Source organism: Helianthus annuus, chromosome 9, assembly GCF_002127325.2.
Source record: "Helianthus annuus cultivar XRQ/B chromosome 9, HanXRQr2.0-SUNRISE, whole genome shotgun sequence".
Classification (NCBI taxonomy): domain Eukaryota; kingdom Viridiplantae; phylum Streptophyta; class Magnoliopsida; order Asterales; family Asteraceae; genus Helianthus; species Helianthus annuus.
Window position 1 is genome coordinate 34,407,609 of NC_035441.2, and position 13,349 is coordinate 34,420,957.

The 13,349-nt window shown below is 30.7% G+C and overlaps 2 long non-coding RNA genes across 2 annotated transcripts; both read left to right on the forward strand.

The window, feature by feature from the left end:
- Positions 1–6,774: 6,774 nt before the first annotated feature.
- On the forward strand, positions 6,775–9,387 carry LOC110877403. Its single transcript, XR_002557010.2, has 2 exons — positions 6,775–7,029; positions 8,773–9,387. It is a non-coding gene; the product is annotated as an uncharacterized LOC110877403 (long non-coding RNA).
- A 1,227-nt stretch (positions 9,388–10,614) lies between these two features.
- LOC118481865 lies at positions 10,615–12,297 on the forward strand. The gene is made up of 2 exons (XR_004866159.1): positions 10,615–11,799; positions 11,949–12,297. It is a non-coding gene; the product is annotated as an uncharacterized LOC118481865 (long non-coding RNA).
- The last annotated feature ends 1,052 nt before the right edge of the window (positions 12,298–13,349 follow it).

Sequence of the window (13,349 nt, forward strand, 5' to 3'; positions counted from 1 at the left end):
TATATATATATATAAATGAGATGAATTTGGGCTATGTGGCATTTGTCTTTGGCCATGTAGGATGATGTGGCAATTTAGTTTAGGAGGGAAATTGACTTCTTGCTTCTACATTCACGATTTTAACACAAAAGAGGCGGGATCCGAATGCATTTGGGTGACCCAATGATCCATACGGATCCTTTATATCCCTTTTTACTCTCCTTCTTTCTCAAGCTTCGTCATTCTACAGTACACAAACCCTAAAACCAAAGTTGTTCATCAGGTTCTTTCGTTCAATAATCCTTCATCGCCGCTTTCCTTCTTCGTTGTGGCGATCAGAGGTTTGATGAATGTTCAATTCCCCACAAACCCTAAAACCAAAGACGCCATTCATCTTCAATCGTTTTTCGTCGATTCAAGTTTGATAAACAAAGGTATGTTCTAAATTTCATTCATCTATGTTTTTATTGTTACTTTCATTCCTTTTCAATCAAGTATTTGTAGATTTTCAACCAAAACTTTGTTGATTCCGATGGTGTCGTCGTCGAAGAAGATAAATGCACCGGTGAGGAATTGTTTTGAAACGATCGGACGGGAATGTGTGATTAAGGCGTATCACTTTCTTGTGGACCTAGGTCAAAAGGATGAAAAATCTCAGGTATATTTTGGTAATTTTACAGATATTAAAAATCTGAATAGTTAAATTTCTTTTTTTCACTCTGATTCATAATGTACAATTACATCGTTTTATTTTTTCTTAATCCTCTTTTTTCTGTAATGTAATGTGGATATAGTTCGGTGGTGGTTTGTTGTTTATGGCTGTAATCATGGATTTTACAATATTTGTCATGTCTAGATGAAGGATCCTGAACGTGCTTATGAAGGGTGCATTTTGATAGTGATTATAAAGGATCCTACTGTGCATCTTTAATCTAAGCGATTGAACATTTATATTTTTTTGCAAACAATATCAAGATCAGAGGTTTTGTTATCATCATCTACATTCTCTGATTTATGTAGTGTCTATGAACGTTAATCATGTATTTGACATTTATCAAACTCATGTATTGGACATTTATCAAACTTACTGATTTTTGTTTATTTTGATTTTCATGTGAATCCTTAAATCTTGGATAACAATCGGACTCCGATCATTCAACAAGCAACAGAGGTTAGTTGAATGTTATAGTTGTTTTCTCTTTTTTAAGTTTGTAATACTGTTTTGTCAGAATCTTTGCTCCACGTTTCTATTGTTTTGTTTGAAACTTGATTGAATATCATATTTGTTCTTGGAGTTTAATGGTTTGATACTTGATGTTTGACAATTGAATTTCGGATCATGATAACGGTTCGGTGCTATCCATCCGTTTGTTCCAAAATTATTATTGTTAATTTTTATTTCCTTATTTAGATGATAGATAATAACTTGATTTAAAATTCAAAATTTTGATTTGGAGGATATTATGGAAGTAAACGATTTGGAGTTAATAACATTAATTGGATTTCCTTTTTAGGTGAGTTCAATGTACCTAGACATGTTAATGGTTTAAAATTTAGAGTTTTATATATAATCTTGATTAAATTCTTCCAATATATTATAGTAATTTTAAATTTAAATTATATTTGATTTATTTTTAAATAAAGTTACCTGAAATAGAAGTTGACTACATTCATTTTTTATAATTGCTAATTATCCTAATTTTTAATAACCTCTAATCGACAATTATTGGTTTCTATATAACTAATTAGATTCAAATTATTCAGCAATCATATTAAAAAATTTATTGGTTTTTACCGTATATGCTTTAAATCATTAAAATAATAGATACGGAATTGAGTTTTGAACTTTCACTGTATTTTAGATGATTATGTCCTTCAAGATGCTAACATTTATATGTTTTCTAATATCGTTTTAATTATTAGAAGTCTGTTTTAAGAATATATTAATATTTTTTAAAAACGTCAACAAATGTGTTTTTAGTATATTTGGCTGATGATTTCCTTATTTAGATGATAGATAATAACTTGATTTAAAATTCAAAATTTTGATTTGGAGGATATTATGGAAGTAAACGATTTGGAGTTAATAACATTAATTGGATTTCCTTTTTAAGTGGGTTCAATGTACAAAGACATGTTAGTGGTTTAAAATTTAAAATTCTATATATAATTTTGATTAAATCTTCCAACATATTATAGTAATTTTAAATTTAAATTATATTTGGCTTATTTTTAAATAAAGTTATCTAAAATAGGAGTTGACTATATTCATTTTGTATAATTGTTAATTATCCTAATTTTTAATAAACTTTAATCAACAATTATTGGTTTCTATATAGCTAATTAGATTCAAATTATTCAACAATCATATTAAAAATATTTATTGGTTGTTACATACAAGTTTTACATTATTAAAATTAAATTTTAAGCTTATATGTTTTTTGTTTCGATTCGTAGGAAATACCGTATGATTTTGCAAGCTTATTGTGGGAAGGAAAAGTTCCATATGGTCAATGTCTTGAACTTATTGATGATGACTTATGCAACTGCATGAGTCTGAATCTTTTTCGAACACAAGAGATAAGTTTAATTTTATCGTTTTTTGGTGTTTTTTGATCCGGTATAATGATAGTCAATTATTATTTTAAATTTATATTTTGAAGTAAACCATTATTGTGTGTGATTTTAAATTTTTAATTTCGAAGTCAATCATTATCTTAAATTTAAATTTTGAAGTATGCCATTAATGTGTTTGATTTTAAATTTGGAAGTCAATCATTTTTTTAAATTTAAATTTGGAAGTAAACCATTAATGTGTTTCATCCATTTAGCCATTCCTTTTTCAATTAACTTAATTCATCTTTCATGTGACAGAATTGATGGAGTGATATAAGAAGGTTTCTTTGTTAATTGATTATTCTCTTCCGCTTACAGGGGATAGCGCTAAGGTAATTAACATCAAAATTCAATATTTCTATTACTTGAATTCTCTTGCTTTATAATTTCTTTCAATGTATTATTTTGTGTTTTGACTTGGATATAAAACATAATGTGAAGGTATATTTTAAACTTATTTTACCGAGTTTTTTTATTTGGATTGCAGAATAAGTGCTTTGATGAACTAATAGGTGTTTGAATTTTGTGTTTACTTTTCTCTGCATAGGGCTCCTTCAGTTTTTTGTATTCTTTTACTTCGCTCAGTAATTATTATATTTTCAAGATAAGAATACAAGTTGCATCTGCATTGGCTACCCTACCAACAATAGTGGGTGAATCAGTAATAACAAAACTATTGAGATAAGTTTTAAAGCTTATTGAGAAATATTGATTGTGTTTCTATAAATACTTTACCGTTTAATTTGTAAAAAACCTTCATATTTAATTTTCAGATATGGATCCAATGAACAACAGTCCTTCATTTTTAAAGCTTATTCAGGAAGATGACCAGATAGTTTTGGTACGGTTATTGGTATTCTAAATACTAATCATATTTTTAGTAAACTGATGTTTGTCTTTTTTTTATTTTTTTTAAACTCATAGCAAATACCTAATGACTTTGCTTCAATGATTTGGGGAGACCAACCACCTTACAAAGATTCAGTTAAGATTGTTGATGGCAACAAGTTATGGTTTGTAAGACCGAAAAAAACTGATGTTGGCCATGTTCTTGCTGATGGCTTCACCAAAGTTGTTCGGGATAGTTGTATAAGAAAAAATAACTATCTTATGTTTCAGTCACTTGGACAATCATCATTCTTTCTAATGGTGTTTAAATCATTTGTTCATCAATACTGCTTTATATCCAAAATCACACCTGACAAAGACGTTATTGTAAGTAGTATATTATACAATCAGTATGATGAATAATGTTTTCTTTCTGTATATTGGTTTTTAAATTAATTTTTAATTATCACTGCCTATGCAGGTCATGGCTGATGATTTTTTGAGGCAATTTTATGGGAAAAATTTCAAAGGTGGTCAATCAACTCTTTATTTAGGAGATAGATTTTGGAACGTTAAGATGGACGGATTAACTGACAGCTGTGTTTTTACTCATGGATGTTCTAAGATGGTAAACGATCTTGCCTTAGACAGCCGATCTATCTTTGTCTTTTTCAATGGTTGGAAATAAAATTTTCGAGCTTTCAGTCTTTATTCATCAAACCAGTACTCAAATTCAGAACAACAAGGTTGAGTTAGTTGTTTTGGATGACTCCATCTATGGTGATGATGGTGATGATTTGGTTATTGCGTTAGAATTATACATCTATACTATTATTTAGTTATTAACGCGAGCTTACAAGTAGATCTTGAATTTCACACATTGTTATTTTTTATCTTTTTTTGTAGTCCGAACATAAGGAGAAGTGTAGTACTGCCGAAACTGACTTTCAGGAAAGTGTTGTTGTGGAATGTGAAGAGAACATCAGTTGGCAAGTTTTGAGTCTGTGTTCAATGTAAACCCCTATATTTTAATCTAATTTATTAAAACTTATCATAAATATTTTTTTTTGTATTTATTCATTTGTTTATTGTTAATTGTGGAGGATATTGATGATTCGAAGTTTGATAACTTTTTCTCATCTCTACTTGAAATGGAAGACCTTAAAAAGAAGGTAATTTTTTGTCATTGTTTTTTTTCGTATTTTATTAAATTTAATTATTATTCTTATTATATTGTTAAACACTTTTCCCTTATATGTAGTTCAAAGATGATTGAGATGAAAAAACCGATCCGATATGCAAAGCAAGTGTTGTTTGTGATAAAAATCAAAGTTTAAAAGTTTGTGTTCATTTATAGGAGTTTGTAATTAACTGAATTGTTTTACCTTTATTTTTTCATTTTAAACCGTTAATGTTTTATGTTTCTTACGATGATCCGAAGGGGAAAACAAATGTTGTTGTTGATGAAAATCTAAGTTTAAAGGTTTTGGTTCAGTTACTTAATTATATTTTTATGAATTTAAGTTGATTACTTTGCATTTTTTTTATTTATATGTTTACCTTTTTTCAGGACAAAAGCAACTTTGAGATGGACCTGGACAAATTTTTGATACCGAAGAATAACTCCCATGTATATCTGATTATTTAAGTATTATATAATTCAATGTATTAATTCATTCTATATTAATAATTTTTATACTCTTTTGTTTTATAGGTTGATCCTACACGAAAAACAAATATTTTTTATTTCTGAACCGAGTCTGTCCTCCATAGTTGTTTCTGATGTGAGTATTTCTGATTCGATATTTTGTTCGAATTATGATAGTTACTTATGTATTTATTTACCTGTTTTAGACCATTCTATTTATAATATCATTTTATATAAATTACAACATACATCTCCATTACAAATCAACTTTCAATCTATTCTTTGGTTTCTTCAACCAGGTACTTTGCAAAATTTTTAAGTAATACACAATCTCTTTTTCATGTATCAATACAAACTAATATCATTTATGTTTTATTATACGTTTCCATTTTACTAGGTGTTTCGTATAATGGATCAAATTCCGTTTGATGTTGTGATCATGGAAATTTTTGTATCAATACAAACTAATATCATTTATGTTTTATTATACAAAAACAAGTCATTTGGATACAACGTTTTATTTGATCAATACATGAATATTTTTTTACACAAACAATTTGAATTTCCAAATTAATTTATTTTTAAAAACAAACAAATTGAATTTAAAACCATCAATAACGTAACCGTGAGTACTTTCTTATATTTTTAAAATCAAAGTAGTTAAAAATTTAAGGTTTCGAATTTGTTAATAAACTAAACATTAATAATTTATATTTTATCTTTATTTTTTCCCGTTTGTTAATATCAATTTATAAAATATTTTGCAAATCAAACAAACTATTGAAATTTGTCTCTGTAGTTTTGAGAATGTCGTGTATGTTTACCAATGCATACTCCATAGATAGATTTATTTTATAATTTTGAGTTAATAATTTTGTTTACAAATTGACAATCTATTATTATGAAGTAAGATTTTACCTCATATGTTTAACTTTTAAAGTTTCAAAAACCACTTTTAGTATGTTTTGTTAATAATAATTAATAGGTCAAATATAGTTACGTAAATAATATTATAACAATAATAAATACATTTGAAAACTATGCATTTGAAATTTGGATTGCACTACAGTCAACTTTCAACCTGTTTGGCCTATATGTGTGGTACTCAACCAATGTGATTGTGCATATCAAAAGATATTGTGTTTGTGTGTTTCAAAGGTTGGTGACAATGGTGGTGTTAAAGGCTTGGAGAATTCATTATAGTTTTTTTTTATTTTTTTTATACATGTTAAGTGTTATAATAAAGAACGGACAAAATATTAATAAAGGTCTAATAATATGTTATAATAAATAAAAGTTTTTTTTTTTTGTCGTGGGTCATTCAGTGAGGCAAATTTCTGCCTCCGGTTCTTGCCCAAACTTTCTAACCTTACTCGCAACCCTAACGACTACAACTTTCAATTCAAAACAATAAAAAAACAAGTTTGTTCGCAACCCTAATGACTACAACTTTCAATTCAAAACAATTATAAAACAACTTTCTGACATAGTTTGATTAATATAAAGTAAATTTTCCTACCCGCGAAGTTCGCGGGTGATAACCTAGTATATTATACAAATATTTTATTAGCATAATTTGATGTATTAAAAAAACGATGCAGATTATTAGCATAATTTAATGTATTAAAAAAATGATGTAGATTTATACTCTTAGTTTCTCCATTTAAGATCTCAAATAATTTTCACGAAAAATTTAATATCCCTCCCAAGTTTTTCAATTTCTCCCTCCTTACCTAAACTCCTGCTGCTTTCCAAACACCAATTCATATTTCCACGTGATCCCAAAATTCCTGATCCGTCTCTTCTTCAAAACCTGATCATATTCACCCATAAGGTTTCTACCCAAAATCCCAATCGTTCAACTGTGCTTAGCCGCAAGCGACCACCAATCGACTGTTTGTAGTCGTTACTGAGTTGCTTTTACTATAACAATCAACCATGTTCCAATAGACCTCTTTGTAAGTGTGTATACGATACTGTTTATTCCATTTGTTTCTCGTCCTAATTACAATTTTCTGTTTGTTATATTTGGTTTACACACCATCTGTTTTCTATTTATTTCGTATGTTTGAGGATTGATGTTTTATGTGATGTTGTTTATAAGTGAAGGGTTTGAAGTTGCACACCAACTGCTCGATTAAATGCTTCATACAACTGACATTTTACTTCTTATGAGATAACTGAATCTCTGATATCTTGTTTTTCACTAATACTTTTGATTTGTAGACTGTGAAGACTTAATAAAACTATGATACCCTTTTACAATTGAATTAGAATTACACTTTACAGTCAATCCTTTATATTTTCTTTGCTAGTTTTGGTAGTTTTTAACACTCCTGCTATTGATATATATACCCATTTTAATCAATTTGAACAATTTTCTTTTAAAGGCTAAAGTTTATTATGAGTAGTAATTACATGTTGCTTCTTATAAATTATAACTGATTTACCCTTATCACTTTTGAAATACATCAGGAAAAGCTGCTCACAATGAGTTCTTATTTTGAGTTCGGAATACACTTCTTGATTATCTTGGTGTGATTCTATGAGTTATATTTTCCCCCAAAGTAAATTATCTAAAGGAATCATTAGATAGCAAATAGAGTATTTTTTTCTTCTTATGCAACGCTGTGAGAGTTAAGAAGTGTCAAATTTTTTAAAATCATTGTGGATTATTTAGAGAAGTTACTATCATAGAAAGTGTTATTAACAATCTTATTTGTTGTTGAGTATTTAACAAAATTTTATATGCTTACATTTGCAGTGTTTCTGCGGTTGAATATATATAACCATTTACTTTGAGTAATTTACTAGAGCTCGGCTTGAAACAAGTCGAGCTTGAGCCCAAGCCTCAAAACAAGCACGTTCAGTAAACGAGCCCGAACCCGAGCTTCGCTTACCGAGCCGGCTTGCGAGCAATGAGCCCGCTATTTCTGTAATGTTTAATTAATATGTTAAATATATATTCAAATAATAATAATTACTATCTATAAAATTATGAAAAAATAACAAAATATATATAAAATAATAATTATAATTAATACACGATCCAAGTCTAAACTTGATTCGAGCTTGAGCTTGAAAAATCACCAATGTTCCGAGCTCGACCTTTCATAAGTTAAATGAACCTAGTCGAGCTCTAGGCTCGACTCGTTTGCAGCACTAAGTAAACTTCATGTACATATTTTTTCATTGGTTGGTAGTGTAGTCTTTCTTCATCAAAAACTACCATGGAGGTTAGTTCAACTCTTTTGTCCTTAAGTATGCATTAAATTTGTCTCTTATTGGTCATTAACTTATTTGCTTTTCACTCTTTGGCCAGAATTTAATTGATGATTATCTTTCTTACATTTCTTGTTTTAATGCTAAGATACAAAAGCTGGTAAGTTCATATTATTTGCCATGGCTATAAGATATAAATTATTTTGTTGTTATTTTTAAGTATAATTTTACATATACAGATCAATTTTTTAAGTGTTTATCTCAACTGCCATCATGCTTGTTACTACTTAGGGTGAATGGGGGCATTTCTAGCTCTCATTTCAACTCATTACAACCCAAATCTACCCAAAAGAGATGAGGACTTGTTTAATCTTTTTAGATTGAACGACACTTGTCTAATTAAATTGAATATGTCCATCTTTTATTTCACTTTTTATTTTATATTCTACTAAATTATGGTACTCTGTTCTTGTCAGCAGAACTGCAAATGTATATCTGACTTCCTCATTATCTTATTGGAAATACTTAATGCAATCTTGACCTACGCATTCCCAAGGAACCCAGAGGTGCGTGGTTAAAGTTATTCGGTATAGTAGGCAACTTGGAAGATGGTTGGGTTGGTAGGATGGATAAGCATTGAAATGGTTCTTTTCTTAGAAAAGGTCAAAATGATTGGGTTGGATTGGCTTGACCTGCTTGATTCAAAATAAAACCCAAATTAACGCATTAATAAGTAGTCATCATGTGAATCATATTACCTAAATGTAAATATATGGTTTCAAAGAGTAGCAGTACTTGCCCTCATGTCCTGCTTAAGTTCTTTTGATGTTTGCCTTATGTACTTAACTACGTATGTCTGTTTGGAACAAACAAACAAACAAATATTTGATAAGCAGTTGGGTTTGAAGTCATTTAACCACCTATTGGTTTTCTTTGGTGTTTGGTTTGTGCACCTTGTAACACCCCAACCTGGAACAGGCTGACGTGTCACTCATACAGATATCAAAACTAAAACCAATCCATAACGTTGAAAACAAAAGATCCTAATTACATTTTCATTACATTACCGAAATAAAAATAAGTCTTTATCTTCACGACACTCTTCACTTATTCCCCATGTTTCCCAAATTACCTGTAAACACATAAGACAAACACCAGAAAGAAAATACGGCTGAGCCAAAAAGTTGCCCAGTAACGGAGAAATCAACGGTAAGAGTAAAGCGGACATGCGGAAAGAAACATGAACAATACTGACGTTAAACAAGTCTAGATTTTGGCACAGAAACATATACTTATATAACTTGAATCCCAAAACTTATACTGAACAGATAACATATATTGAACATAAACAGACGCATATAATCATATCACACATATCATAACAGAGACAAGACATACGTGACATCATATAATAGTAAAACAAGTCACGTAATATAGAAGCACCCACGAGCCTAAACAGAGGGGTACACAACTATAGTCCATGTACCGAGACGGTGCGTGTAGGCGTACACACATTATTCCATCTCAACAGGAGTCAGGAGTCAGGAGTCAGAGCTAAGATCGATCTATTCGCCTCTAGGGGCCATGTGCTACACAAGCACAACTAGAAACGCCGTGAACTTTAGTTACGCACCGTCACGATGAGTGCCATGTCGTTGATGCCCCAACGACAAGTCAGAAGCGCTCGGGTGACAGAGTACAAAGCCGTATCAGAAATAAAATGTATTTTGACATAAGTCTAAGAGGGAACATGCAATAATGAGCACAAAATGTAAGGTCTATTGCATGCTACAATATATACTAATTACGAAACAGAAACAACTAGCGAAAACATCCGTACTACAAAGTAACGGACTTGAATAAAAATACTATGATGTCAAGAAAAGGAATCCGTACCTTATTAGCAAACAAAGCAAAAACAATCAAGTCGTCCTCAAATAGTACGTGAACCTATATTTTCATTATTATATAACAAACATTAATTCTCGAAACATTGATTTGTTTATCTGATTCGTTGGTTTTGTGAATTCCCGCGACATAGACAATTTAGATTGCCATTACACTAATAGGCTATTATTCAGTATTATCTCATCCTGTCGGAAAGATAACTTCGACTTTCACGCTTGGAAAACCAATATAGTAATGCCATAAAGTTTTCAACCAAAATAAATAATATTAGTATGGTAATATAACTCCAAATATCCAAACCTTGGTTATGATCTAAAAAAAGTAAATAAAACATACTTTTCTATATTTTAAAAAGAATCCTTAAAAGAATAAAAACCATACAATTATTTATTAGCAAAAAAAATAAATAAGAATTTAAGATGCCTAGAAAAGCTTCTCACATAATTCAACGTGAGACCAACTTCATCCAACTAAAAACTTTCCAAGATGATTGCATGCCAGCTTACCAAACTCTTTTCTTTTTCCTTCACTGTTTCGCAGACCACCGGAGATGTTGGCCGGATAATTTTTTTCTTTGTTTTTACATTGCATTGGCTCACATTATTAAGTCAAATATCGATTAGTAAATTAGTGATCAGTTACATATCACTTCTAATATTTTAAGCTCTTGTCGCCGGAACCCAAAACAACAACCAGAATTTAAACGCCAAAAATTGGAATCGGATAAGGGGTCGACTGGTTTCCTTAATCGCCAAACGGAGTTAACCGGAGAAACACAAAACTAGAATTTCGGATGATCACACGAAACGAGTCAAGCAACAACAATGGATGCGGCCTGAATGATGTGGTGACGATCACAACGAAGTAGCGCAGCGACGGAGCTAGACGGACGATGGAGTGCGACGGTTAACGATCTCGGATCAGCAGCGGCTAGTGCGCGAGGATGAATATGGCGGCGGTTGTGGTTGGTGACGCCAACAAAGGTTGCGGCGGTGGCAACTACGGTGGTTGCAGCAGCTGATTCAGCAAGCGGAATAGATCATAAAGGGATTCAACTTGTGAAGAGTTGAGGGTTTATAGAAGGGCTGAAGGTTGGTAACCAGAACAATCATCGCCCCATACTTCCGTGGATTTGTTTGGCTTTTATAAAAAACTTGATTTTAAGCAAATAAGGATAAGGCCTTAACAAAATGAACGAGATGTGTGCTGTAGATTGTAGTTTTGCTTTAAGAAACATTATCATATTTAATGTTTTTTTATATAGTAACATAATTCGTTAAAGAAAAAAAATACAAATGTTTGATCAAATTAAACTATTGTTAAAATTTCTGGATATTACACACCTTGTCGATGTTTATTGGGAAATCTTGTATAAAAGTTGAGCTATTGAGTCATGATATATTACTTGTATGGTGGCCTTGAAGGGGAGTAACTTGGATGTACTTATATTAGCTACGAACAAATGGGTTTTATCATATACATATATAATGTGCATTGTTTAATATTTTATTTTTTTATGCATGGGTGCTATAAACTATGGATGAAGATGCATATCCAATTTGCATGAATATATCATCACTTGTTTCCTTGTCATCAAGGTATATTACTTATAATATTGCATTCTACGATTCTTAAGTTAGATGCTCAGGTTATGAGTTACCCCACGAGTCTAACATTAGTTTGCCTTTCAATGTGTTAGATAGGATTTTAACAACTCGTTTGTTTTGTTTTAATCATCATATAACAGGTTTGGCATCAAGGGTGAAAGAAACGCATGTAGAGGGCTACACAAAGGCAAATATCAAGGTTACAATCTGGTTTTAAACTTAAAACAAGCAATATTTGGTGTTGGATAAGATATCAAAGTAACTCGTCTTGAGAGTTGTGGACCTTGCAACAAGTCTTGTGTCAAACCTGGGACTAGCGTGCCCAAATGCACAACATGTGATAAAATTCAAGTTTTCTCTTTAACTCTATTTATGCAATTTTAGCTCTCAATATTTGTAGAATTTATACATTGTTGTAAGTTTCTTGGATTATAATATGTGTAAATTATGTTTAACAACATATTTTAATAGATTGGGTTCTCACTCAAACTCATTTGTTTTGTATTAAAGCATGTTGGGTACTAAAAGTAAATGTACCTAATACTCATTTCTAGTCTCTAAAAACCATATCCGACCTGATACTAATTTCTAGTTTCTAAAAACCACAACCGAGACGAAAGTGACATGATAATTGAGATTAGTTAGTCTTTAAAGGAAGCATATCAAGAACCAAAATGATGAGTTTAGGGACTAATTTTCAGTTTTCGATACATCTTATTAGGTACTGAATTCACACAGAATCATGAACCTTATGAAACGTATTAAAGACAAAATAAAAGTGATTTAAACAACTAATTTTCAGTCTCTAAAGAAATGTGTAGGAGACTAAAATATCGTAGTATCATAAACTAATTTTCAGTCATTGAAAAAATGCATCAGAGACTAAAGTGATGTTGTACCATGGTACACATTTAGGACTGACTTTATATGTTTCAGAGACTGAATGATAGTTCTTGTTGGAGCCATACATAGGGGACTGATTTTTAGTTACTAAAGCCACTATCTAGTACTAGGTATCCAGGACTAGCTGGGGACTGGCAAATCAGTCTCCAATACCCATTAGGGACTGATCTTGATGTATCAGATACTGATTTTTTAGTCCCTAATACTCATTTTTTTGTAGTGTACCTCCTATATATAAGTGCTTTTATTATATTACATATCGCAGCGTTATCCGAATCACTTGGACAAATGTTTCTAAACGATGTCACGCAACGATTCTCACTTAAAGATATAAACCATACGAAGTTTTCTTTTAAATCGATTTATTACTCGGTTTTACAAAAGAAATGTTTTAGTTAAGATTCATTGCTACAAGGTTTTCACAAACTTAAACCAACTTGTTCTAGTTGGTTAATTATATTGTAATATCAAACACTTTTTGATACAAGGTTTTCATTAGCGACTCTCATAGTCGGACAAGGTATTGCAATATGTATTCAAAGCCATGAATTTGACACACTCACAAAACCTATGTAATCACCAGCTTTTTATGCTGACTCTCTTTTCACATATGTTTCAGGAGCCAATGCTTGATGATT